Source organism: Odocoileus virginianus, chromosome 6 (assembly GCF_023699985.2).
Source record: "Odocoileus virginianus isolate 20LAN1187 ecotype Illinois chromosome 6, Ovbor_1.2, whole genome shotgun sequence".
In the NCBI taxonomy this organism is placed as follows: domain Eukaryota; kingdom Metazoa; phylum Chordata; class Mammalia; order Artiodactyla; family Cervidae; genus Odocoileus; species Odocoileus virginianus.
The window spans coordinates 48,466,673-48,493,730 of NC_069679.1; the positions used below are offsets into that span (position 1 = coordinate 48,466,673).

General features: G+C 41.2%; 1 protein-coding gene across 6 annotated transcripts in view; it reads left to right on the forward strand.

Moving 5' to 3' along the window:
* Positions 1 to 27,058, forward strand: part of ATP8B4 (ATPase phospholipid transporting 8B4 (putative)) — a 299,006-nt gene that overhangs the window by 28,077 nt on the left and 243,871 nt on the right. For 3 of the 6 annotated variants that reach the window (XM_070469293.1, XM_070469297.1, XM_070469296.1), the window contains exon 1: positions 18,731 to 18,908. The exons of 2 other annotated variants lie outside the window; for them this stretch is intronic. The gene's annotated coding sequence lies outside the window, so the exon portion shown is untranslated. Of the gene's footprint in view, positions 1 to 18,730; positions 18,909 to 23,012; positions 23,103 to 27,058 lie in introns of those variants that run through there. One more of the 6 variants, XM_020887569.2, reaches the window with a different exon arrangement.

The following is a 27,058-nucleotide window of genomic DNA, read 5'->3' on the forward strand; positions in this document are numbered from 1 at the left end:
TTTATAGACATACAAAATGCATTTGTGAAGTGCTCATAATTTACAGTCTCTGCGTAGCACTCCTCCCTTTATTCCCTGCTATGATAAACATAACCAGATAGCAAGTTCACAGAAGGTTGTGAGCTTTGAAGTCTTTGAAAAATCCGAAAATTATATGACAATATTGTATATGTAATCACTGCTGAGAGCAAGCCAACATCTTCCCGAATGCCAAACATATGGCCCCTATAAATCCTCTGCTAAGAGCAGAGAGAGGTGGTCCTGTTTATTTAAACTCCAGAGTGGAATGGACATGGTTAGCATCACGATAATTGACACAATCAGGATATTCAAATAGAATTGCTGCTACTCATGTGTATTTAAATGTCATGCTTACATCAATAGTTCAGAAGAAGAAAATCTCCACACTCAAGGTTGGAGTAAATAAAACAGCTTCACCTTTCATTGAAATGTATGTGAGAGGATTAGTAAATGTCTGGGGACTGTGTATTTAATCTTGAGGAGATTAACTTTTATCAGTGAAAATTTGCACACTTTTTGAAGCTCTTTGAAGTTACACTTGTGTTCCCTTAACTGGATCAGAAGTGTCCTAGTTGAATACAAGAGGAGCCTAAGAAAGTTCTCTTCATGGTGCTCTGCTCCAATGGCATCAGTATCTACCTACAGTTTTATATGTGTCAGGCTTCAATTATGATGATCTATAAATTTATGTCCAGGAAGGAGACTCCATTGCTCAGCACAGAGTAATCTTCTTGTTGTGTTGCTAGATACAATCCTGTGTGGAATTCTTGAACTTGAATTTTCACTTTGCTCTCCACATTTTTGGAAAAATATACAATTTGTGCCCAGATTGTTTGAAACTTAAAAGACTCTAGGAGCATAGATAAATGTATACTGAAAAGGTTACCCAAAGCAATTTTGATGGACAGATGTGACATGTCAAAAGCTCTGGGTGTATCTCAATCAGTTCTCACAAACCAGGGTGAGAACGATTCATGGAAACAAGGTTAGAATGAAAGATTCTCTGATGTGTAATACCATGAAGTGATGGTGGTGTGGCTAGAGATTAAGAGCAATATGGAAAAAGACTATTCAGAATATTGACGGAGGGCAAAATCAAATCTAGAGTACCTCCTTGATCAATTTAGAAGTTGAGACTATGTTACGCTAACTTTTTTTTTTTTTAACTGTGGATGAAACTGAAAGTTTGGAAATATGTCACAACTACATCTCAAAAGAAAAAAGATAGCTTTCAGGTTTCAACTAGTTAAGGATTAAAGAGTGGGAACATAAAGCCTTTAAAACTTTCCTCTAAGGTTAGATTTTGAGGCTCTGAGTTAAGACTGAGTCATTCTAGACAGCCCACTTCAACATTTTCTTGCTCCTGAAAGATCTGGCTAATCACGTGTAGCTTTTGTTTTATTTCTGTGAGAGAAAGTAACTTCACCCTCAGGTCTAATGAATCACAAAGTGACTGTTGGGTTCCAAACATTCCCTCCTCCTGCTTGGTGATGAGTTAGCTGAGGCTGGTACATACAGCTCAAATAGATGGATCAGAACTCCTCCCATCTTCTTTCTCACGATTTTTGTCAAGGTCACCAACATTATCTTAGAATTAGGGCTCAGAACTCGGCATCATCTTTGACTTTTCCCCTCCCTCTTTCCTCCCTGTTGCCAAGCATTGTTTCTATCTTTGGAATACTTCTTGAATCTATACTTTGTTGTGCATTTCCATTGACATTGCCTTAAGTTAGGTGATTATTACCACTTGCCTAGATAATTGTAAGAGTCTGTAACCTAACCCTATGTTTTTCTTCCTTAATTTTTTTCAGTGTCTTGTGTATACTCAATCTGGCAGACCGAAGCACAGTATTTGTTAATTCATGCCCAGACTGTTTTTTGAATCTTTCTGACTTTGCTGCTGTTCTCTCTGCCTGAATGATTTTTACCCTTGTTATATACATAAATCGTACCAACCTTCAAAGCCCAGCTCGAATGTTTTCTACCCTGAGTTTGTCCTGATTATGAATCTCTTCTCTTGGACTGATCTCCTTTAGGCTGGACTGGTTGGATCTCCTCAGAGTCCAAGGGACTCTCAAGAGTCTTCTCCAACACCACAGTTCAAAAGCATCAATGTTCAGCCCTCTCACATCCATACATGACCACTGGAAAAACCATAGCCTTGACTAGACGGACCTTTGTTGACAAAGTAATGTCTCTGGTTTTTAATATGCTGTCTAGATTGGTCATAACTTTCCTTCCAAGGAGTAAGTGTCTTTTAATTTCATGGCTGCAGTTGACATCTGCAGTGATTTTTGGAGCCCCCCAAAGTAAAGTCAGCCACTGTTTCCACTGTTTCTTCATCTATTTGCCATGAAGTAATGGGACCGGATGCCATAATCTTAGTTTTCTGAAAGCTGAGTTTTAAGGCAACTTTTCATTCTCCTTTTTCACTTTCATCAAGAGGCTCTTTAGTTCTTCTTCACTTTCTGCCATAAGGGTGGTGTCATCTGCATTTCTGAGGTTATTGATATTTCTCCTGGTAATCTTGATTCCAGCTTGTGCTTCATCCAGCTCAGCGTTTCTCATGATGTACTCTGCATATAAGTTAAATAAGTAGGGTGACAATATACAGCCTTGATATACTCCTTTCCCTATTTGGAACCAGTCTGTTGTTCCATGTCCAGTTCTAACTGTTACTTCCTGACCTACATAAAGATTGCTCAGGAGGCAGGTCAGGTGGTCTGGTGTTCCCATCTCTTTCAGAATTTTCCACAGTTTATGATGATCCACACAGTCAAAGGCTTTGGCGTAGTCAATAAAGCAGAAATAGATGTTTTTCTGGAACTCTCTTGCTTTTTTGATGATCCAGTGGATGTTGGCAATTTGATCTCTGATTCCTCTGCCTTTTCTAAAACCAGCTTGAACATCTGGAAGTTCATGATTCATGTATTGCTGAAGCCTGGCTTGGAGAATTTTAAGCATTACTTTACTAGTGTGTGAGTCTTTACCTGATTGTAATGAAGTGAGTTTATATTCCTAGCACATTATTGGAGAACCAGACATATCTTAGCTTTTGGAGATGAATAAATTCACACCAGCTCCTAGAAGGAGTGAAAGGAGGCATGATTACACAGAAGCAGAGACAGGTTAGGCACATGGATTCCAGAACCAGACTTGCAGGTTCAGTTTCCAGTTCTGGCTCTTTCTACCTCCTTAATATCTCTGTTTCTCCAATTTCTGATCCGCAAAAAAGGCTTATAAGTAAGTAAGTAAGTGAAAGTCTCTCAGTTATGTCCTTCTCTTTGCGACCCCATGGACTATACAGTCCATGAAATTCTCCAGGCCAGAATACTGGAGTGGGTAGCCTTTCCCTTCTCTAGGGGATCTTCCCAACCCATGGATAGAACCCAGGTCTACCGCATTGCAGGCAGATTCTTTACCAGCTAAGCCACAAGGGAAGCCCAAAAAGGTTTGTATGTCACAGTATTGTTTTAAGAAAGAACTGAGTGGCTATATATAAAGCACTTAGAAAATTTTAAGTACTGTATAGCTATTAGGAGTTTGTACCTATTGCTGTTATTATGGAATGTTAGATTTAGGATGGTTGCTTAGGCATTGTAGTCTGAGACTCTTATGTTGTGGATGAAGAAAGTGAGACCCAAAGAGGGGTCATCAAGACCTAGGAAATCTCTTCACAGGGTCCTGGGCTCTTATATTCCATGCTAGGCCCAGTGCTATGTGTGAGACCTTGAGTTGTGGGTGCTGCAGACCCTCAAGTGTTGCAGGCTTGGACAGGTGGAGGTTACAGCAAGACCAACGCCATGATGGGCAAGTGCAGCTTCTTACTCAAGAGGAACTCCAGATTTCTTAGGTTCTTCTTCTCTCCCTGCCCCTCTCCACGATGGCATCTAGGGAAATGGAGGACTCATTTGCCTCTGTCACAGTGACAAGGTGAGAGTCTTGGATCCATGCTGGTGATCTTGAGTGACCTCAGCCTGCAGCAGCATGAAGCAGGATTTCAGTTCCGTGGCTAAAGGTTGAAGTCAGGTAATGACAGTGAAAGAACTGAATCTTAGCCACAAGATCACCAGGGACCAGAGATCAGTGACATGGCTCTGGCCCATTGGCTTTGCAGAAAATGAGTTTTTACAAAGAGGCAGAAAGTAGTGAAACAAGCAAAGTGTTTATTAGGAGGAAAATAGTAAGAATGGATATACACACAGGTGGGCTCAGAGAAGAAGTCACACCCTTGTGGTAGTTTGAATCACTTATATGGGGCATTTCTTCTGGGTTTCCTCTGGCCAGTCATTGTGCTTTGCCAGATTCTGTGTCCTTATTTGGTTTATCTCAGGGTCCTCCCAAGTGTGCATGTGCATCTCTTAGCTAAGATGGATTCTAGTGAAGAGGCCTATGGGTAGGTTGACATTACTTGTTATGAGGTGACACCCCCTCTCTTTTGACCTCCAAGGGGCCTTTCTCACAGGTGTGGTCAGGAAGGACTCCTTGACCTCAAGAGAGAGAAAAATGTGGTCTCTTATCTGAACAGTGTTCAGCTTTCCTTCCTCTTCATCTTGGATTATCTGTCCACAGGAAACAAATTCTGGTTGCTCAGCCTGGGGCCCATCTGTCTCCTGCCTCATGAGGTCCTCTGAATTCTCTTTGTACAAGGAAATCTCTTCCTCTTGACCTAGATCTTGCTCTTCATCAGCAACCAGGAGGCAGGAATATAGGCGTAGGTGTCTGAAGCCACTGTCCTCCTCCAGTGCTCACTTGCTGTTTCATTCTTGCTGGATGCAGTGTCATGGTGGACAGGGCACCCAGTCTAGCTGGAGGACACAGGACACTCAGCCATATTTCCCAGGTGCCTCTGTATATCTCAACTCTCTCTTGAAAACTTAGGCCCAAGCTAGGAAAAGCCAGGACTTTAGTGTCTCCCTCCATTGTTTTCTCTTCCCTCTGGTCTCTGGTGAGACATAACCCCATATCTCATTCTCCTTTTCTGGGAATGTATTCTTGCCTGCTTCCCTTAAAAGACCAGATACAGATGAAACATTGGCTTACCAAAAAGGGAACTTCTGAAAAACACCTTCCTTACCTAAAAGGATGCATAGGAACATGAGGATGCACCAGAAGTAGCTGTGTCATCCACTCAGTCAGCGTGGGTCCTAGGCCTGGAGACTGGAGCACATTCTACCTCAAGGTGGCTCAGCATTTGTGGGGATGTGTTCAGAAATGGGATGGGGGATGTACTCTTCGTTATTGTTCATCTGGAATATATATTTCCCCAAAGAAAACCTTTAATGGTGTCTGTTTACCTCCCTTAGGAGATATCTCTAGAGGGTGGGATAATCCTGCAGCCACTTCAGATAGCTTGGCCTCCCTCCTTCCATCTTGAGCTTTCACCGCCTGCACCATGCCCCCTGCGCAGTATTCCGGCTTCACAGTAGGGTGCATTTCCTTACACTCTACAGTATAGCACAGGGTCAGCACCTTACACAGGTGAGAACACATTCATCTTGCTTTCCTCAGAGGTCGAGTGCTCAAGGCAGCACTTGAGGCTTTCAGGACTCAACTCCTGCCTAACCCCTGCCTGGTTTCTGATACCCCAGGACCTAGTAATTACCTTTACCGATGTGCTAAAAGTGATCACTTTTGTCCTCCACATTCATTAATGCTGTAGGATGCGTGACTCACGCCAGCCATTTGGAATGAAAACCCAGGTGGCGGTATAGGGCAGCTGTTTTTTGAGGTGGGATGGAGTAGTAGATGAACAGAGGATATAAAAGCTACCAGTGACATTTTCCTCTTGGACTGTTAGCTCATGGAACTACACACATCCTCTCTACTCATCTCTTGGGATTCAGCTTCAAGTGATATCCAGAGGTTTCTCCCTGATGCTTCCACACCCACAGAAATAAGTTCTCCTTCTACCTCTGTTCCAAAGCATATTTGGAACAGGGACACTTCTCTTAGACTTTCTATTATATTGTATCAAAGTGACTTATTCAGAACTTATTTCTCTTCCACTAGAAAGATTCTTTCTAGGGCAGAGACCAGGTCTTGGCTATCTTGGCATCCCTAATGTCTTGCAGAGGTGTTGGTTCAGAATTGGGCCCTAGAAAATGGTGACAGATGTGTGAAATAGAGTTCTGATTAGGAGCCTGAATTTCTTTCATCTTGAACTTTGATCTTGCACTTTCCACATGACGTGCTAGGAGTAGGGAGTATTCATACTTATTGATGTTGCAGGGTAGGTTAAAAGGGTATAGAAATGAAGGGAAGAGCTTTTTAAAGCCATATGGCCATAGTGCTTCTTTCTTGCTGGGTGATAGCCTGCTAAGAAGAATGTGGGGCTGGAGTGAGTGTCAAAGAGTGTCAGGCTACTCCTGTGTATAGAAGATGGCAAGAACCACTAGAACCCTGAAACCATCCAGATCGAATCCTTTCCAGATTGACTGCTCCTTTCTGGTAAATCCCCCTTATTGTTGTAATGGCTTATGATGTCGATCTATTAAAAAAAACAGAGCCCCAAAATATCTCCTGGTCACTTATTGTGTTAAGAGAAGACACCATGCTCCCCTGATCGCAAGAGGTACATTGTTCTGGGGAGTGTTCCTCTCACTGGTGCCAACAGTCTATCCTAGGATCCAGTTTTGTCTGTGGAGCATTTGGAAATGAACCTTTAGAAGGACTTTTACAACTCAGGTGCCAGTTGTCTGGCTTGGATTAGGCCATTGGGTTTAGAGCTGGGTCATCTAGCTCTGAAACACATAGTTCAGAACACATTTGAAAGGACAAGTGAAATGCAAATTGCCTGGTTTTGGTGAGTGGCCTTGGATAATAACAGACTTTCTGGAACCCTCTGTTCTGCCTTGTGTCTGAGTGACTGCACTGAAAGGGATATTCAGGAGAGCCCTTGAAGAGACGTCCAAATTGCTGGGAAGCGTTGGTCCCCAGAAGTACTTTTAGCATCCAGAAATTTATGTATCTTATTTTAAAAATCATACCAGCTTAATTTTAGTATAGTAATGGATTTATATTATTTTTAGTTTACTTTTAATTCCTGAAATTTTAATAGTAGAGGAGGAATCTCTTCTCTTCCTAAATCTGGGTCACTATGAGGGCCTAACTTATAAAGAAGTCTTCCTTCTTGCTTCCCCTGGTTTCCTTTCCGGTCTTTTTGTGAGTTAGTTCAGTAATAACTAAAACTCAACCATGTGTCTCTTCACTGAGGATGGAAAGTTCCACATAGGAAATTACTCCATCAGTAATGGGTTAGTCGTTGATGTTGACCAATGTAAGGAAACCTACTTCCTTACACAAAAGGTTAACTGACCAACGGGAAATAATTGGTGGGGAGGTTGGCGGCGGAGGAGTTGAGTTACAGTCTCGTGGTGAACTTAGCTAAACACACCACGGAAAGTACCAGGAAGTAAATGAAACTATAAGAGGCTAGAAACTCTCCCTCTTCTTTTGAAATTAAGGACCGTGAGGGTATGTATGATTTCTAAGTTTGGTTAACACATTGCTGAAGAGGAAGTGAGTAGGTTGCAATCACTGAAAAGAAAAGGACATGGTGGGGCAGGAACATTTTCAGAGCACGTCTCTCACCGACTGAATCTTGCCATAGAGCAGTGGTTTTCAAACAATTCCTTGGAGTGTAGGAAGAAAAACTCAGACTTCTCCTTAACCTTACTGAGCTCATTCTTTAGAACTGTCTGTTTTTTTGTGCTGTTTTATGGTGTATTGAAAGGAAGTGCTACAAAGAAGAGGAGAAAGCAAGTGGTTGTATCAGGATGGGAAGAACTGGAGGTGTGGGGAGAACTCAGAACTTGGAAGTCTCCCCACTCTTCCAGTCTGGGAAATGTAGCCATTTGGGAAGATTCTGGAGAGATAGCAGAAGGAACGTTGACCACTGCCCAGCAATGACCGTGTGACAAGTACTGGGTTTTGTGTTATTTATTCTTGTTTTATCACTGCACATGCAATTTGCTCATGCACTTACACTTCATATTCATTTATTATTTGTTTAGTGAATATCTCATTTGATCTAGACAGATTAAGAAGGTTTTACTTTTCCTAATTTTATAAGCAGAGTTTAAGGCAGTTAAGTATTTTCACAACACTGTATGGTTTATAACTCAGCAATTCCCTTGTTTTGCTATGTAGGTTTAATGTAAACCTACAGATCGTTTCTCTAAGAGATTCTTCAGTAGGTTCAAGATGGCTTCTTGTCTACACATAGCAGGTGGACTGTTTATAGAGTCAAGGTATAATTTGTTCTGATTTTCTTTCCTTTTTTATTGTGTATGTCTGAATTGTAATATTAGGCCAGAGACACTTCCCAGTCATTCAGGCTGACACCAAGTTTTGGTTTGCTACTTCAGTCAGCTGAATCTTCCTTTCTAGGTATTAAAAAAGTGAGCAAAGAGAGAAAGAGAATAGCTTAAAACTCTTGTAATGGCTAAATTCCAGGGAATCTGTTACCTCTTGGTCTGTTTCATTGTGTTGTTGTTTTAGTTGCTAAGTCATGTCCGACTCTTTGCTACCCCGACCCCGTGGACTGTGATCCACCAGGCTCCTCTGTCCTTGGGATTCTCCAGGCAAGGATGCTGGAGTGGGTTGCCATGTCCTCCTCCAGGGGATCTTCCAACCCAGGGACTGAACCCATATCTCCTGCATTGGCAGGTGGATTCTTTACAACTGAGCTACCAGGGAAGCGCCCTGTTTTGTTGTAACTGGATTTCAATCAATATAAAGTGGCCGACACTCCTGTTCCACAGTCTCTTTCTCAATAGCAGAGCCTGCTGTTTTTCCCTTTCCTGGTAGAAACCTCTCATCTGCATGTCTGTTGTTTCTCAGCATATGACCAGGGTCTCAGGAGCAAAAGTCACATTTTGTTCATCTTTCTGTGTTTCACAAAGTGCCTAGCAGAGACAGTATCTATATTTTTTGAATGAAAAAAATCTTCGTTAAATGCATTTCTTCCAACCATAGATTTCAACCTATGGATCAGTGCATTCCACTTGAAGTATAGGTGATTATTCTGTTTGGTAAAGAATCTGCCTGCCAGTGCAGGAGACATGAGAGACATGGGTTCGATCCCTGGGTTGGGAAGATCACCTGGAGGAGTGCATGGCAACCTACTCCAGTATTCTTGTCTGGAAAATTCCATGGACAGAGGAGCCTGGTGGGCTAAAGTTCGTGGGGTTGCAAAGAGTCAGATACAACTGAGCACACATGCAACCTGTTTACTTAAAACAGTAATATTTCAGCTCTCAGCTGTCTTGGTAGTAAAGCTAGACATATTAACAGGTTCTAAGAAATATAATGCTATTCTTTTCAGAAAAACTGTGTGGATTTAGAATCTTAAGTATAAATAATTCCATCTCTTTCTTATGATGAAAGGTGTGTGAAGTTGGAAGACCAACTAAGAGAGTGAGTAAACGAGGAAAGAAAAACTTTTCTCTCAAGTGTTCAGGCATTTAATCAAAATTCTTTTAACATAATTCACTGAATTGTTGTGAGGACAAATCAGGGCAATCATTGAGAAAGTTCTTTGGAAACTCTAGATTACGGACATGAAGGTCATTTGTAAAAAGTAAGGTTTCAAAGGAAAATAAGGCCTTCAAAAAACACAGAACTTTTGATGTATGTGTATATCAGTGTACATGCTGACCAGTGAACATTAAAGATAAAACCATGTTCAGGTAATATTATCTAAGGTGAATAGCATAACATATACCATTTTAATCATTTTAAGTATATTGTTCAGGGACATTAATGGCATTAAAAATCCTGTATAATCATCACTATCTCCAGAATTTTTTCATGATCTCTATCTCTATACACCATAAACAATAACTCCCCATTCTTTCCTTCCCCCAGCCCCTGGTAACCTTTTTTTAAAGAAACTTATTTTAGGTACATCATATAAGTGAAATCATATAATATTTGTGCTTCTGTATCTGGCTTATTTCACTTAGTGTGTATTTACAAGGTTTATCAGTTTAGCATGTATCAGAATTTCATTCCTTTTTAAGAATGAATGATATTCCATTGTATATTTATACCACATTTTACTTATTTCTTTATCCCTTGGCAGACATTTGGGTTGTTTCTATCTTTTGGCTATTGTGAATAATGCTGCTATGAACACTGGTGTACAAGTATCTGTTTGAGTCCCTGTCTTGAATTCTTTTGGTTATATGTACCTGGAAGAGGAAAAAACAGAACATTTAAACCCTTATTTTTGCCTGTTACTTTGTGCACAGATACACTTTTTTTGGTTATCCAGAGAAAGTGTAGAACCTCTGTTGGTGCCCTAAAGAGTGGGTACCTGCTTTATTCACCTTCAACATGCTCTAGGTCTCTATCCTTTCTCCTCGCTGCCTCCTCCTCCTCCCCTTAATTTGATGCTTCAAGATGCAGCTACAGAGGATTCTGAAATCTGACTCTCATCACTACTGGTCTGTGGTGAAGTCTATTTAAATTAGATCTGTCAACTGGTACTACTTTGGGGACTGATAAGGTGGACTGAGAGAACTTAGGGACACAATATAAGGGGAAGTTTAATAGAAATGGAAAGTGTCATATAGAGCAGAGGTCCACAACGTTTTTTGGTACCAGGGACTGGTTGCATGGAAGCCATTTTTTTTCTGGGGGGCGGGGGATGGATGGTTTACGTGGTAAAAGTAAGTGATGGGGGTGCTGCCAATTAGGCTTCGCTTACTTACCCACCGCTCACTCTCCTGCTTGGGGACCCCTGATATTTGGAACTATGCTTGACAGAGTTCAGCTTTAATTTAGTTACGAATAAATTACTGTCTGCTGAGCACTGTTAAAATACAGCGGAGAAGGGGATAAGAGCTAATGTTCTGGAGGGGGCTGCAGACATATTTACTAAGCAGCAAAGAACTATACATTATTACTATCTATTTGTTTAGTCAACATTCATGAAGCACCTACTGTGCATGGTTCTAGGCCCTGGGTATACATCAGTGAACAAGACAAAGTCCCTGCTCTCCTGAAGCTGACCTTCTGGAGGAAGAGAGTGGACAAGACAAAATACACAGTGTTTTTCCTGTGGAGAAAAATAAAGGAAGATAAGGGATAGGAAGTGATGGGGTGTGTGTGCTATTTTAGGTAGGTTGACCAGGGCAGGCCTCTTGGAGTGGGTGACTTTTTTTTTTTTTTTGACTTTTAAAGGAACTTTTATTTATTTATTTATTTATTCCATTTATTTTTATTAGGTGGAGGCTAATTACTTTACAATATTGTAGTGGTTTTTGTCATACATTGACATGAATCAGCCATGGATTTACATGTATTTCCCCATCCCGATCCCCCCTCCCACCTCCCTCTCTACCTGATTCCTCTGGGTCTTCCCAGGGCACTTTGACCACAGATCTAAATGAAATGAAGAAAGTCAAGGGGAGATGTGGGTGAGGAGAGCGTGGCATAGGATATTCCAAAGATGGATACAGAGTTTTGGGACTTAAATTGATGGGACAAATAAATCTGATGCTCTATGATTTTAAGGACATAATCCTTAATAGAATATTGAGATTCCTTAAAAGAATATTCAGTGGCAAGGTACTTGCATTTTTAAATGAATGTTTCAAAGTAAGTAATCAGTGCTAGAAATCTCTCTCTCTCACTCTCTCACACACACAAGCATGCATTATGAGAGCTTCTGTGCATGGGGTAAACATGAGTTAGGTGTTCGTCATCTTGGTGTAGGTGTGGAAGCCCTTCTATACTTTCTCCTCCCATTAAGATTCCTCATTCTGTCAGTGTCATTGGTTAGGAAAAAATATTGTAACTTAATCAGAGAATAACTAGAGTGTTTTAGACCAGTTTAGATCTCTTAGAAGGATTTAACAAAAATATGCTTAGTAAGCCGAAGAAAGACATCTCTAGTCTTGAAATTATAGAAAGGATGACAAAAATGTTAGAAACTTTTGGGCAAGTGGAAAAAAAAATCACAACATGTAGCTCCTTAACTTTGACTCTCTCCTTTACAGTGTAAAACTGTGCGTGGGTATGTGGGTGTGTGTGTTTATGTGTATGAGGGGGCTTATAAAACTAAAAGCTCAATTCTGATAGTCCTACCTTAAGCAATGTATAAGCTGGGAGGGAAGATAGCAGACATGATAGGGGAAGGGCTGGTGGAGAGTACCAAACCTAAACCTAGTCTCTGGCACTGCCTATGAGGGAGGGACCAGAGATGCTAGGAAGACAGAAAAGGCTGGAAGTGAGGAGGGAGGATGTGATCTGGTCCTTTAAGGACAGGTTGAGAAAGGTCTCCTCAAAGGAGAGGATGGCCTGAGCAAAGATACCAAGTTAGGACTGTGCAGTTGATGTTTAGATACAGGAAAGGGGTCCCCATGGACTAGGGCAGAGGCTCTCTGGCTTGGAGATTATAGGAATAACTTTGGAAAAATCAATAGAAAGCCAGGAAGAAAAAAAGAGCTCTGTGTTTTCCTTCTTTTGTAAGTTGTTTTTCGACTCATTAATTTATCTGATTATGGGGGAATATCATCACTTGCTCCCCCATGTATGTGCTGCTAGTGGGGGTAACCATAAATCTCAAGATATTCCACGTTAAAAAAAAAAAAATCACTGTTTTCTAAGAACTGCATTTTCATTGGTTGGCACACAAGCTGACTGAAAATTTAAGTAGTAAAAGGGTAAGAACCAGTGCAACATTTCTCCCAGGGCCCACCAGGTCTTATTATTAATATACTACTGATCATTATTATCATAGTATTAATAATATAATAATAAATATTAGCAATATATTATTAATATATTAACTATCTTCATCAGTACTTATTAATTATTTCTTCTTGCTCAGCTTTCTTGCTATCATTCATTCAGTCAACAATGATTTATTGAATGCCTATCATGGACATTGGTGATACAACAGTGAACACAAGTCCCTGCTCTCAAGAAGCTTATATTTTAGTTGGAAGAAACAGTAAGCAGTAAGCGTATTTAAAATATTTTTACTAAATGGGATTATCCTATACATACTCTTTTGCAACTTGTTCTTTTCACATGACGATACATTTTGGACATCTTTCCCTGTCAGTCTGAAAAGGCCTACTTCTTTTGTTGATAACAACTAATAATGATTGAGCATCTGCTATGCTCCAAGCACTGTCTTATTCACAACAATCCTCTATTGTAAATACTATAATTATCACAATTTTACGGAGGAGAAGCTAAGGCCCAGAGAGGTTTGGGAACTTTCTCAGAGCCACCTGGCCAGTCACTAATGGATCCAGATCTGAACCCAGACCATCTGAATCTTCACTCCATTTCGATCCCTTCCTGATGGCTATGTAGTACTCCTTTGTATGAGTATAAAAGTTAGCTTAAAGCTCAACATTCAGAAAACTAAGATCATGGCATCCAGTCCCATCACTTCATGGCAAATAGATGGGGAAGCAGTGGCTGACTTTATTTTTCTGGGCTCCAAAATCACTGCAGATGTCGATTGCAGCCATGAAATTAAAAGACGCTTACTCCTTGGAAGGAAAGTTATGACCAACATAGACAGAATATTAAAAAGCAGAGACATTACTTTGCCAACAAAGGTCCGTCTAGTCAAGGCTATGGTTTTTCCAGTGGTCATGTACGGATGTGAGAGTTGGACTATAAAGAAAGATGAGGGCTGAAGAATTGATGCATTTCAACTGCAGTGTTGGAGAAGACTCTTGAGAGTCCCTTGGACTGCAAGGAGATCCAACCAGTCCATCCTAAAGGAGATCAGTCCTCGGTGTTCATTGGAAGGACTGATGCTAAAGCTGAAACTCCAATACTTTGGCCACCTGATGTGAAGAGCTGACTCATTGGAAAAGACCCTGATGTTGGGAAGGATTGAGGGCAGGAGGAGAAGGGGACGACAGAGGATGAGATGGTTGGATGGCATCACTGACTCATTGGACATGGGTGTGGGTGGACTCCGGGAGTTGGTGATGGACAGGGAGGCCTGGCATGCTGTGGTTCATGGGATCACAAAGAGTCGGACACGACTGAGTGACTGAACTGATCTGAACCTCAGCTTACTTAGCCAGTCTCCTATACATAAGCCATTTTTAGGTTTTTTGCTATCACAGCACTAGAACATTTTTATAGTATGTTTGCACATGCTTGTGATCATCTTGTAAATTCCTGAGAGAAGGAAACATACACATTTCTATATTTGACAGGCACTAATTTCCCTTTAAAATATTTTATCAATTTCTATCCCCACTAACAATGTAGGAGAAGGTGTAGATTTCCTTAAATATCCTTCAATAAAGGTTAACTACCAGGCTTGTAATAGTTGTCAATATGACACGTAAAAAATGGTATAAAGGTTATACTTAAATTTTTTTTTAATTCAAAAGAGTTTTTCATTATAAATATTAAAAAGAAATGATTGCTTCTTCATATAGAGTGTTCTTGGTCCTTTTTCTCATGCAAGGAAGGGAGCCATCACTCTTGATTCAAGAAGTTCAGTTCAGTGGCTCAGTCATGTCCAACTCTGTGAGCCATGGACTGCAGCATGCCAGGCCTCCCTGTCCATCACCAACTCCCTGAGCTTGCTCAAACTGATATCCATCAAGTTGGTGATGCCATCCAACCATCTCATCCTCTGTCATCCCCTTCTCCTCCCGCCTTCAATCTTTCTGAGCATCAGGGTCTTTTCCAATGAGTCAGCTCTTCGCATCAGGTGGTCAAGGTATTGGAGTTTCAGCTTCAGCATCAGTCCTTCCAATGAATATTCAGGACCGATTTCCTTTAGTATGGACTGGTTTTACCTCCTTGAAAGTCCAACAGACTCTCGAGAGTCTTCTCCCACACTGCAATTCAAAAGCATCAATTCTTTGGCACTCAGCTTTCTTTATGATCCAAATCTCACATCCATACATGACTACTGGAAAAACAATAGCTTTGACTAAAAGGACCTTTGTCAGCAAAGTAATGTCTCTGCTTTTTAATATGCTGTCTAGGTTGGTCATAGCTTTTCCAAGGAACAAGTGTCTTTTAATTTCATGGCTGCAGTCACTATCTGCAGTGATTTTGGAGCCCAAGAAAATAAAGTCTGTCACTGTTTCCACTGTTTCCCCATCTCTTTGCCATGAAGTGCTGGGACCAGATGCCATGATATTCATTTTTGGAATGTTGAGTTTGAAGCCAGTGAAGCCTCTTTCACTTTTATCAGGAGGCTCTTCAGTTCCTCTTCGCTTTCTGCCACAAGGATGGTGTCATCTGCATATCTGAGGTTGTTGATATTTCTCCTGGCAATCTTGATTCCAGCTGTGCTTCATCCAGTTTGACATTTTGCATGATGTACTCAGCGTATAAGCAGGGTGACAATATACAGCCTTGGTGTACTCCTTTCCTGATTTGGAACCAGTCTGTTGTACCATATACAATTTTCACTGTTGCTTCTTGACCTGCATACAGATTTCTCAGGAGGCAGGTAAGGTGGTCTTGTATTCCCACCTCTTTAAGAATTTCCCACAGTTTGTTGTGATCCACACAGTTAATGGCTTTGGCATAATCAATAAAGCATATGTTTTTCTGGAACTCTCTTGCTTTTTCGATGATCCAATGGATGTTGGCAATTTGATCTCTGGTTCTTCTCTGCCTTTTTAAAATCCAGTTTGAACATCTGTAAGTTCTTGGTTCATGTACTGTTGGAGACTGGCATGGAGAATTTTGAGCATTACTTTGCTAACGTGTGAGATGAGTACAATTGTGTGGTAGTTTGAGCATTCTTTGGCATTGCCTTTCTTTAGGATTGGAGTGAAAACTGACTTTTTCCAATCCTGTGGCCACTGTTGAGTTGTCCAAATTTTCTGGCATATTGAGTGCAGCACTTTCATAACATCATCTTTTAGGATTTGAAATAGCTCAACTGGAATTCCATCACCTCCACTATGTTCGTAGTGATGCCTCCTAAGGCCTATTTGACTTCAGACGCCAGGATGTCTGGCTCTAGGTGAGTGATCACACCATCCAGGTGGTTATCCAGGTCATTAAGATCTTTTTTGTATAGTTCTTGTGTGTATTCTTGCCGCCTCTTTTTAATGTCTTCTGCTTCTGTTAGGTCCATACCATTTCTGTCCTTGATTGTACCCATCTTTGCATGAAATGTTCCCTTGGTATCTCTAATTTTCTTGAAGAGATCTCTAGTCTTTCCCATTCTGTTATTTTCCTCTATTTCCTTGCATTGATCACTGAGGAAGGCTTTCTTGTCTTTCCTTGCTATTCTTTGGAACTCTGCATTCAAATGAGTATATCTTTCCTTTTCTCCTTTGTGTTTTACTTCTCTTTTTTTCTCAGCTATTTGTAAGGCCTCCTATAGACAGCCATTTTGCCTTTTTGCATTTCTTTTTCTTGGGGATGGTCTTGATCATTGCCTCCTGTACAGTGTCATGAACCTCTGTCCATAGTTCTTCACGCACTCTGTCTATCAGATCGAATTGCTTGAATCTATTTGTCATTTCCACTGTATAATTGTAAGGGATTTGATTTAGGTCATACCTGAATGGTCTAGTGGTTTTCCCTACTTTCTTCAATTTAAGTCTGAATTTGACAATAATGAGCTCATGATCTGAGCCACAGTCAACTCCCGGTCTTGTTTTTGCTGACTGTATAGAGCTTCTACATCTTCGACTGCAAAGAATATAATCAGTCTGATTTCGGTGTTGACCACCTGGTGATGTCCATGTGTAGAGTCTTCTCTTGTGTTGTTGGAAGAGGGTGTTTGCTATGACCAGTGCATTCTCTTGGCAGAACTCTGTTAGCCTTGCCCTGTTTCATTTTGTATTCCAAGGCCAAAGTTGCCTGTGAGGTATGTCCGGACTTCCTACTTTTGCATTCCAGTCCCCTGTGATGAAAAGGACATCTTTTTGGGGTGTTAGTTCTAGAAGTTCTTATAGGTCTTCATAGAACCATTCAACTTCAGTTTCTTCAGACTTAGTGGTTGGGGCATAGACTTGGATTACTGTGATATTGAATGGTTTGCATTGGAAACGAACAGAGATCATTCTTTCATTTTTGAGATTCCATCCAAGTACTGCATTTCAGACTCTTTTGTTGACTATGATGGCTACTCCATTTCTTCTAAGGGATTCTTGCCCACAATAGTAGATATAATGGTCATCTGAATTAAATTCACCCATACCAGTCCATTTTAGTTCACTGATTCCTAAAATGTCGATATTCACTCTTGCCATCTCTTATTTGACCACTTCCAATTTACCTTGATTCATGAACCTAACATTCCAGGTTCCTGTGCAGTGTTGTTCTTTACAGCATTGGACTTTACTTCCATAACCAATCACATCGATAGCTGGGTGTGGTTTTTGCTTTTGCCTCATCTCTTCATTCTTTCTGGAGTTGTTTCTTCAGTAGCATATTGGGCACCTACTGACCTAGGAAGTTCATCTTTCCATGTCATATCTTTTTGCCTTTTCATACTGTTGATGGGGTTCTCAAGGCAAGATATTGAAGTGGTTTGCCATTCCCTTCTCCAGTGGATCACGTTTTGTCAGAACTCTCCACCATGACCTGTCCATCTTGGGTTGCCCTACATGGCATGGCTGTTAGTTTCATTGAGTTAGATAATTCTGTGGTCCATGGGATCAGTTTGGTTAGTTTTCTCTGATTGTGGTTTTTATTCTGTTTTCATTGATTCAAGAAAGCTCTCCTTTCTTTGTGACTGTGGGGCCTGGCATGGGAAGGCCCTCTCTTCTCTCTGATCTGGCTTTCAGTGGAAAGCTGAGGGCTCAGTGTCATGTTGTTTCAGAAGAGAGGTGACACAGGGGATCAACTTGCTCTGGTTAGAGAGATACGATTGAAACGTATTTGGTTTCAGTCCTTAACTGCAAATCTGATGTAACTTCTGGAAACCCCATAAATGGCTTTAGATATACTGAAAAGTAGCCCTAATCCTTTCAAAATAGACATGGACCAAAATATTTTGTTTTTCTCTAATCCCATGTTAAAAACCAGAACACTCTTAAGGAAAAAAAAAAAGCACAACAACCAGAACCCTCTCTAAGTGATTCTAAAAAGTTTAAATCTGTTTCCATGTGCATTTGTTCTTCAGCATCCTTAGGGTTAATGGTTTGCTTCCTCTGAGCTGAAATTAAGGATGTTGGGGGAAAAAAGAAGTCCTCGCTCTGCATGTTACATGTTGCTTGAGTGTGCTTAGCTTTCATCCATAAGAGAGTTGAAGTCCCCATCTAATGATTTTTTTTTTTTTTTAAATTGACATTGCTGATTCCTTCAACTTCGCCACAAACAGGTAGGAACTCCAAATAAATTTACGTATCTCCCTCAGTGGAGGGTTGATAAAAGTTTGATATGTCGAAGTCATGGCCACCCCTTTCCTTATCTGCTTCTGTTCTTCTGAGCTCTTGATTCCCACAGAAAAAGCCATCCTGGGGAAGCCAGCCTCTAGGGAGCTCCCTTTTGTTTTTCCAAGATTAACCAGTTCTGCCCTGGGAGTAGCAACAGGCAGCTCTTCCAGGAGAAACTCTTCTGGGCTTTTGGTACGTTTCCAAGGACTGTTTTTTGCTCTCTCTGATCTTCACTGGTAGTGAAGCTGCTTCCCTGCAACTCCTTCCTCCTTTTCTGATGAGATGCTACTTGTGATCTACCCTCGAGCAGCTTCCGGTGGTAAGCGGCCAAGAGTGTTTTTCCGGGAGTTGATCTCAGATTTTCAAGAATGTCCCCTAGAGACCCAGTTTGTTTTCTATGTAATTACTAGAGCTTTCAGAATAGCCTGGCTTTTCTCATTGTTCTCACTGATATGGTCACAGACTGGGTACCTGTTTGATCTTGCTGCGTGGCTGGGAAATCTCCCTGTTGGGGGAGAGGCTTAGGTCCAGGCTGAGGTGAGTCTGGGGAGCACTCAAGGGCTGCTGGGACCAGGAGAGTTAGCTCTGGTTCGTTTGGTGCTTTTCGTTTCTCTTTTCCGGGTTACTCTTTTGTTTTTATTTTCTGTGTTGAAGTTTAGCAAACAGTCTTTATTATTCTCCTCCCATTAAAAAGTAATTTTGGGGGGAAGTTAGTTGGATTTGGAAAACTTTCTTTTTTTCTTTTGAAGTTCACATGTTGATTCTGTTAGCATCATCTATTACATGGCTAGTGGAGAAGCATCAGTGCAGCATTTTTTCTTGGTTTCTGGATACTTGTCACTTCCTTTGACCACAGTTGGTTTTAGATTTTTTTTTCCCCCAGAGGGATCATAACTGATGCACCTATTCAAGATATTATTCATTTTATGAGCAATTCTTCCTTTGGACATAAACAGTTTGTCACTAAACTCTCCCTCTAAGGCATAAGGGGTAGATATGTTTCTAGTACAGAGATTTCTCTGAACAGAGAAGTGGATTCTTCTAGTTGTTTTATTGGTAGACATGAGGGAGTCTCATATCCCTAGTTAACAAAGAGCTGTTTTGAAGAAGATAGAGATGAGTGAGAAACATTAAATAGGGGCTGAAAACTTATCAGAAAGGAGGTGAGGAGATATGGTATCGTGTATGGGATTACCAACACCTGTGTTCAAGACCAGCCACCTTACCTGTGTTGTTCCCTGCCTGCCTTTACAGCAGAATGTAAATTCAGAGGGATTTTGAGACCTATCTCTGTCTGTCTTGTGTTTTTATATTGTTTCATCATCATGATGCATCTTTTAAAAATGAGGAGCCAAGTAATTTTTTTGTGTCGTTGGAGGATTTTTTGTGCTCAGAGGATTTTATTTTTTTCTTACATGATATGTTAGAAATTTTCATTAGTAGGAAAAAGAAACTTAACCTATTGTTTCAAATAAGAAACTGTTACTGTCCTTGAAATAAAACTTCTTAATGTATGTATACTAGATGCTTGCACAGCATGTTCAGGAATCAGATGCTAGTATTTGCTTTCAGGATTTCTTAAGAGATGTCAAGGAAAACACTGTAACCTCAAAATGCTCCATGTTTGTAGTGCATGGCTAAAGTCTTACTTCTTGGCAATTTTGACAAATAAAATTCTAATTAAATGTTAAATATAAACATTAAATATTGATCATTATATTTTTGAAAACAGTCCTTCCTTAATTTGAGGCTACCTTTTTCTTTTCTCTCCTTCACTCATTGTTAGTTTGCTGAGCACCTGCCTACCCTGCACCAGGCTCTGTGCTGCATGCCCTGAAGAAGAGGGTGTAGGAGGAAAGCTGCAGCATTTTGTTCCCATATATCTTTCTCTGAACCTTCTTTTGAGGTTGGGTGTTCCCTAGGACCTTGTCCCCGTCCTCTCACTGACTCATCCTCACCCGCTGGCCTCTCCTCACTTCTCTTCATTCTTCTTCTTTCTGAATGAGATCATTCATCCACCATGACTTCAGTGCTTCCTTATATGTTGAAAATTCCAAGTCTACAAATCCGTCTCTTCTCTTTTGTGCTGAGGGTATTTTCCGTGATCAAGAGGCATTTCAAGCCTAGTGTGCTCAAAGTGAACCTGACTATTGTTGCACCTCAATTCCTGCTCCTGCTCCTCTACCTTCTCCTTTCACTGCTCTGCTTGTCATTTTCATTAATTATCCTCTCTTGTCCTGAGCCAAAAAACTCAGGAGTCATCCCAGATTCTTCCTTGTTTTGCGCCCCAGCATATGGACCATTTTTAATGTTTGTCAGTTTCAACTGCAGATATATTTCTAGAATCCAGCTCCGTTGCCTGTTGTCATTATCCCCCATCTCTTTCCATTCCTGTTCTTAACTGTGAGAGTAAAACCTCCCTAAAAACTCTTGTCAGCTTACTCTCACATAGAGGGACACGAGGAAGCAATGACAGTGGACAGGGGGCCTAGATTCCAAGCATACCTTTCTGCAGAAAACACTTCTGCCTCCCCAATACCCGAGGATCAGTCAGGATCTTGACTGTAATAATGTCCTGTGTCACTTCATCTATCAAAGGGGAGAACAATAGCTCCTGCCCTTAACATTTTGGTGAGGATTAAATGAGAGGATACATTTAATCAGTGCTTAGCATGAGGCTAGGTACTTAGTGGACGGGAGTGATGATGCTGACAATGATGACTTCATTCAGACTCCATCTCTTACCTTGGCAGCCCCACATCCACCACACTCCTCCATGCTGCCTGTAATCTGGTTGTCATGACTGTCTCTGCTCCCTCTCACAACATTTGGTCTTTCCACTTGCTGTTCTTTTTGCCTGTACTTACCTTGTTTTATTGAGCAAACTCAGGACTTGATTGGGAATTACCGTGTGTGAGATCATAGCTGACTCTGCAAAGTAGGCTTGGTGACTCCCTTCCCTCTGTCTCCATAGCTCTCAGTCCCTTCTTCTGACACAGACCTGCACGATTGAACTTTCTATGTTTCTGATCTCATCTACCCCAGACTCCTGGCTTTTGAAGAAATGATCCTTGCCTTCCTCTCCCCAGCCCAAGTTTGATGTAGAACAGGTGTCTGATAAGTGTTTGATGATTGAATGTCAGTAGAGATGCTATCAAATTCGATAGGAGGTTTTCTACATATATAGAGTTAAGGATATATTTAAGAAAAATTAAAGTAATAGCTTTCCTTTCTTGAGTGTTTAACTTTGTATCAGGAGGCACTGTGCTAATTTTTTTTTTTAACAGGCATGACCTCAGTTTGTTAAATGATCCCATGAGTTAGCTGATTGTCTCTGTTTACAGATGAGAAAACCAGGGCTTAGAATGGAGGGGAACTTGCTGGAAGGAGAGAGCTAACAGGATCAAATCTGGTCCTTTGGCTCCAGGCTAATGGAGAAGGGGAAGGAAGATGATCAAGCTGGGGGAGGCATGTTTGATAGAGAAAGGGCAGGATGAGGAAAAGGGTTTTTTTTTTTTTTGGGTAAAGGGTTTTGAAAATGCACAAGAGAGGCAGTGAGAGCAGATGAGGAAAGGATGAGAAAGGAAAGAGAGAAGGAAACTGTTGGAAAATAAGCAGGACATAAACAAGAGGAAAAAGGAAGCAGGGTTCCTACCACTTTAGTATTCTGTGGCTGGGAAACAGCTGCATGCCTAACAGAATATAAACAGACTTCAGTGTCGACATAATAACTCACAACACCATCAATCTGATACACATTATATGGGAAATAGAATACTTTATTGTTGAGGCATGGTAATTAGATATAATTGGTAGGCAGTTTATACATTTGGCTGTGCTAACCATCACTTTGACAAACACATACACAGTCTGGCTTAAAGTTTTTTACTTTTATTTTTGCCCAGTATCTTCACTCTGCAAGCACTATAGGTGCTGGCAGTTGTCACTGACACCAAATATGATGAGAACATTATCTATACCTCCTACTCTCACATCACAGTCAAAGCTGCACACGTGTAGGACTGAGGCCTGGCTTATTCCTTACTTATCCATCATTGGTCTAACCTCCCAAGGCTGAGATTTCCCTTTTGGACCAAAAATATCCCTTCTCTGGAGTTTCAGAGCTGTGCTCCTTACCCCACCCCATCCCTTAGAGGCCCAGAGCAGGGGGAATATTCTTGGGCTGATAGGCAGCGTTGCCAGCATATATGATTGCAAGGTCACCATGTCCAGAGGTGGGAGGACTCTCTGAAGCTTTGCTTTTGAGCTTCTGGGAACCTAGGGCCAGAGGGAGAATAGGGGCAGGGGCAGGACCAGAGAAGGTGGACAGCAGAGGAGGAAAGAAGGGGCCAACTCCCTAATCCTGCCATCCCACTTCCCATCCTTAGGCCCCACTATTGCTCAAGCAGAGGGGTTCTTCCAGTCACCTAAGCCTCAGCCCACCTCCCCTCCTCTCTTGGTGGATTAGTCCTCAGAAAGGAGGTGGGTTGGGTTGGGTTGGAAGGCAAGTGCCTTAGTGAGAAAGTGAAAGAGAAGGAACAGGGAAAGGAAACTGAGAGAGTGAAAGCAGAGAAAAGGGGAGGGAGTAGGAGGAGAGAGGACAGATGGGGAGGAAGGAAGGAGGGGAGGGATCACATTTTTATGGAGTGAGCTGTATATTCTCGCAACAGCCCTGGGAGGAAGGCATTATTTCTTCTGTCTTACAGATTCGGAGAGTGAGTCTTAGGAAGGGTAAGTGACCTGGTCAGAGTGACACTAGATAAAAGTGGCTGAGCTCGGACTGGGATCTGCTCTCTGGAAAGTCTCTCTGTGCAGGATAGTGCCTCCCAAGAGGAAGAGGAGGCAGAGCTGGGGAGAGAGGGAGGCAAGAACAGAGTGGAGACAGGAGAACAGACGTGGGGTGGGGGGGCTGGCATCCTCACAGGGTGAGGGCTGGGGTCAGGCTCCCTGAAGCTCTCTGGGGTCTTGTTGCTGAGTCCTGAGAACTGGAGAGGATCCTCCTCGGGCACACCCCTGTTCCTCCCTTGACACTGAGATGAAGCCAGGCTGAGGGTGCTCCCTGGCAGCACTCTGGCAAGAAAGGAGAGCTGCCAGGAATCTGCCTGCCCTACTCTCCTGGCTTCAGCTGCTCCTCCTGTCCCTTCTCCAGCTGCCCCACCCTTCTTTTCCCCTTTCTTTTCCAGTCTCCTCTGATTCCTTTGTCTTGCTGTCCCCCTCCCTCATATTTTCATTCTCTCTTCCCACTGGTTTTATTCCCTCAATTTATCGCTATGGCCCTGGCTCCCCACTGTGAATCCATCTTCTCTTTAAGGCCTCGTTACCCAGTTGCAGTTACCTCCTTTGCTGCAGAATGTCTTACAGGGATTACCCTTACTGTCCTCATTTTATCCTAATGTTTATTTACACATTTTGACAGAAGAAGTTCAGAGGACTGCCTTCAGATAGCTATACAATGAGCTCCCTTTTCCCAATGACCTGTCCAGATATGTTCTGAGGCTTATGTAGCTTACCTGCCCTGGATTCTGTAATGCTGGTGGAAAAAGCAGGAATCCAAGGTCAGTTTCTTTGACTTCAAAAGACAAGCTTGTAGCCACCACATCCTGCTGCCCCTTGAGCAGATCAGCCAGCCCTGCCCTTGGTGGCCTGTTGGTGAGTTTATTATGGCCAGGGTGGGTCATTTGTCCTATATACTTTAGACCATAAGTTAACAGCATACCAGAAACAAATCTACATTTCTGGGGCAGACTAATATAGCTCAGGAGACAGATGATCTAGACAGATGAACCACAATTTATTAATTGAAAATGTACAATGTAACTGTCAGGAGGACCAGAATGTTCACTTCAGCATGCATGGCTAGTGTATTCTTTCCCTGTAGGCAGACTTCTGTGGGAAAGCAAGTTATTATCAGCAGGTTGCTTGGTGATTGTGGAATTGGAGCAAGGGGAATTAACTATAATAACCTGATTGTTGAATGGCCTCCGATCTTTAAAGCGAAACTCCATTTTAATCCTTTAGTTAAAGTGTTGAGTCACCTGCACCCTAGTGTACCCATTTTCATTGTAAAGTAGGGACCTCTATGAGGAATCATAATATGACCAGTATGCCCCCTTATGCAGACAGCTGCTTGAGTAGCATTTCCAACTTGGATGTCTTTTTATGGCCCTTAATCTCAAGGTATCTGAAATCAACTTATTTTCCCTAAACAAGCTGGAGTTTTCTTTTGACTTTGCCATTTTTTTTTTCTATTAGAAGAATTACATTCTGTGCCCAAGATTCAAAACCTGAACTTGAAATTTTAAAAAATATATCAAATTCTTCATGCAAGCATCACTCTCAATCTTTTCCAAAAGAGTACTCACACAAATGAATTAATATAGGTAAAGTGCCTGGCTATTATTTGGGTTACATTTCTCTCCCTACTTTCCCCAGACCTGTCTTTCTTATAAAAATCCACCAAGACTTTGACACACAAAAACCACCATCTTAACCCCTTGCAAGAGATGAAGGCAAGGGTAAGATAAAACCTATTCAGCGACTTACCTTCTTCCATTTCTTCTGCTTTGGGGTGATTTCAAAAAAAGGTACTATGTTTTTATGTAAATAATGTTTGCTTCAGCACTTGTGAGTGGTTGAATTTCAAAATCCTAAACTAGATTTTATTTTAGCAAATCTTCTTTATTACCTGTTTTTTTTTTTTTTTTCCTTCCAGTGTATTTCCTTAGACCCTCACTGACTGATCTGAAAGTTCAATAGAAGATGGCTTTTTCTTTTCTCTAACATCAGTGAGTGTCAGCTGGGGTATTTTGGTGAATTGATAAATATAAGACAAAGGACTAAATTTTACTTCCTCAAATTTACACTAGAATCTGATATATTACTGTGAATACTCTATTAGATATATCTGGGTTGCTGCTATTATAAAGAAAGATTGGATTGGAGAAAACGTGGACTTGAATTCTTAATTTTTGTTATAACCACATATTTTAGAGAGTAAAAACACTTGGATAAGATCATTAATAAGTAACAATTTTCACAAACCTCACAGAAATGTTTAATTCATACAACAGTGATTATATTATCACTCTGCATTAAATATGAAATAGAGCATATTTTCTACAAAGGCAAAAATGACTAAATTAAAAAAGATTTATTCATTATATTAAAAATAAGAAGTTTCAAAGATAGTTTGGAAGGTGGTATTAGAGAAATTAAAAGCTTTGGAATAATTGTAAGGCTTAAAGGTAATTTTAGAAAGGATATGGTTTTGCTTTATGTTTAATTGTCTGGGGATTTTAAAATGAAAAGTGCTTGTAGGAAGATCTAAAATAAGAGATGGAAGGTGTTACCTGGATATTTTCTCTTTAGTTACCTTTATATTGCACAAATATATATTAAGTTCATCCAGTGTACTGGCTATCTATTAGTGCTAATCCCTCAAAGCAATCTAGCAAACCAATAACGAGAAAGAAAGAAAAAATTGGCCAGTGGCCAGTACGTCTAATAACTTCCTGAGAGATTGAATTTCTTTCTTCTTGCCTGCATTCTCATTGGCACCTGTCAGGGTGGAGAGTCCCTTTTGCCATCCTGCTTAAAGAACTGTTCTTCCTTTTACCTGCTCGAGGGACTCTGAGCTCATGAAAACAGAATGTTAACTTAGTCTCCAGAGAGTTTTCAAGCCCTAACAAGTTGACTTAGAACTTGCTGATGAGCCTTAAAACCCTTTGACCAGATGGGGCCATCAGATCGAGGTGTCATTGCCACTGAATCCATTCATCCTTTCCTGTCGAGATTTTGTTATCAGTTGTGAATGTTTGTTGGAACAAAAATAGCTCCTCATGGATAAAAACCCACTTTTGTCCATGTTTTTCTCACAGAAAGTCTTTTCCTTAAAAAGAAGTCCTTTTTGTGCATCTTCTTTTAGAGTCAGGGTGCTTCCTCTTGCCCTTCTACTCCCAGAGATTTGCAAATTTCCTTCTCCTTTCTCGTGCTATTCAGTTTGCCTGCAACACTCTTCCTATTGCTAACCAAATACTTCTCAGTCTTTGAGGTTCTTCCTAGGCTGGAGCTGGGGTTGCACAGAAGGCTAGGGACCAGCCAGAGAGAGAGCACGTCTAAGAAAGCCACAGAGGTTCCCAGTTTGGGAGAATCTAAAACTTTCTTGAACTTGGAGTTGGGGTCTAGGAAAGGAGAGTTGCTAAAAGGGAAATGCTGTTTAGTATCAGGAAGCCCTTGCTTCATTCCTCATAGAAACTGAGAAATTCATTCTTTCATTTAGCAGATATTTATTGAGCACTGCTGCATGCCAGTCGTGCATTTGATACTGAAGATACAACTATGGACCAGACAGATCAGTTCTCTGCCCCACTGGAGTTTGTAGAGTAAGGGGAAAACAGCTAATGTGATAGGTGAATAAATTCTAGAATTATAGGGGTCTGAGATGGGAAGTTCTTGATTCTGTGGGCACACATAGGAAGTGGTCTTACCTCTGATTTGGGGGGCCAGGGGAGAACTCCTAGAGGAAGTGCTAGGAGTACAGTTGGAGTTGATATTGAAAAGATAGGAACAAATTAGTCAGGTGAAAGTATTGACCATGGGTATCAGATTATGACTGACAGAGGAAAGAACATGAATCATGGCCCTCAGATGGAAAAAGCTGAGTTGAGTATTTCTGTAGGGTGAGTATT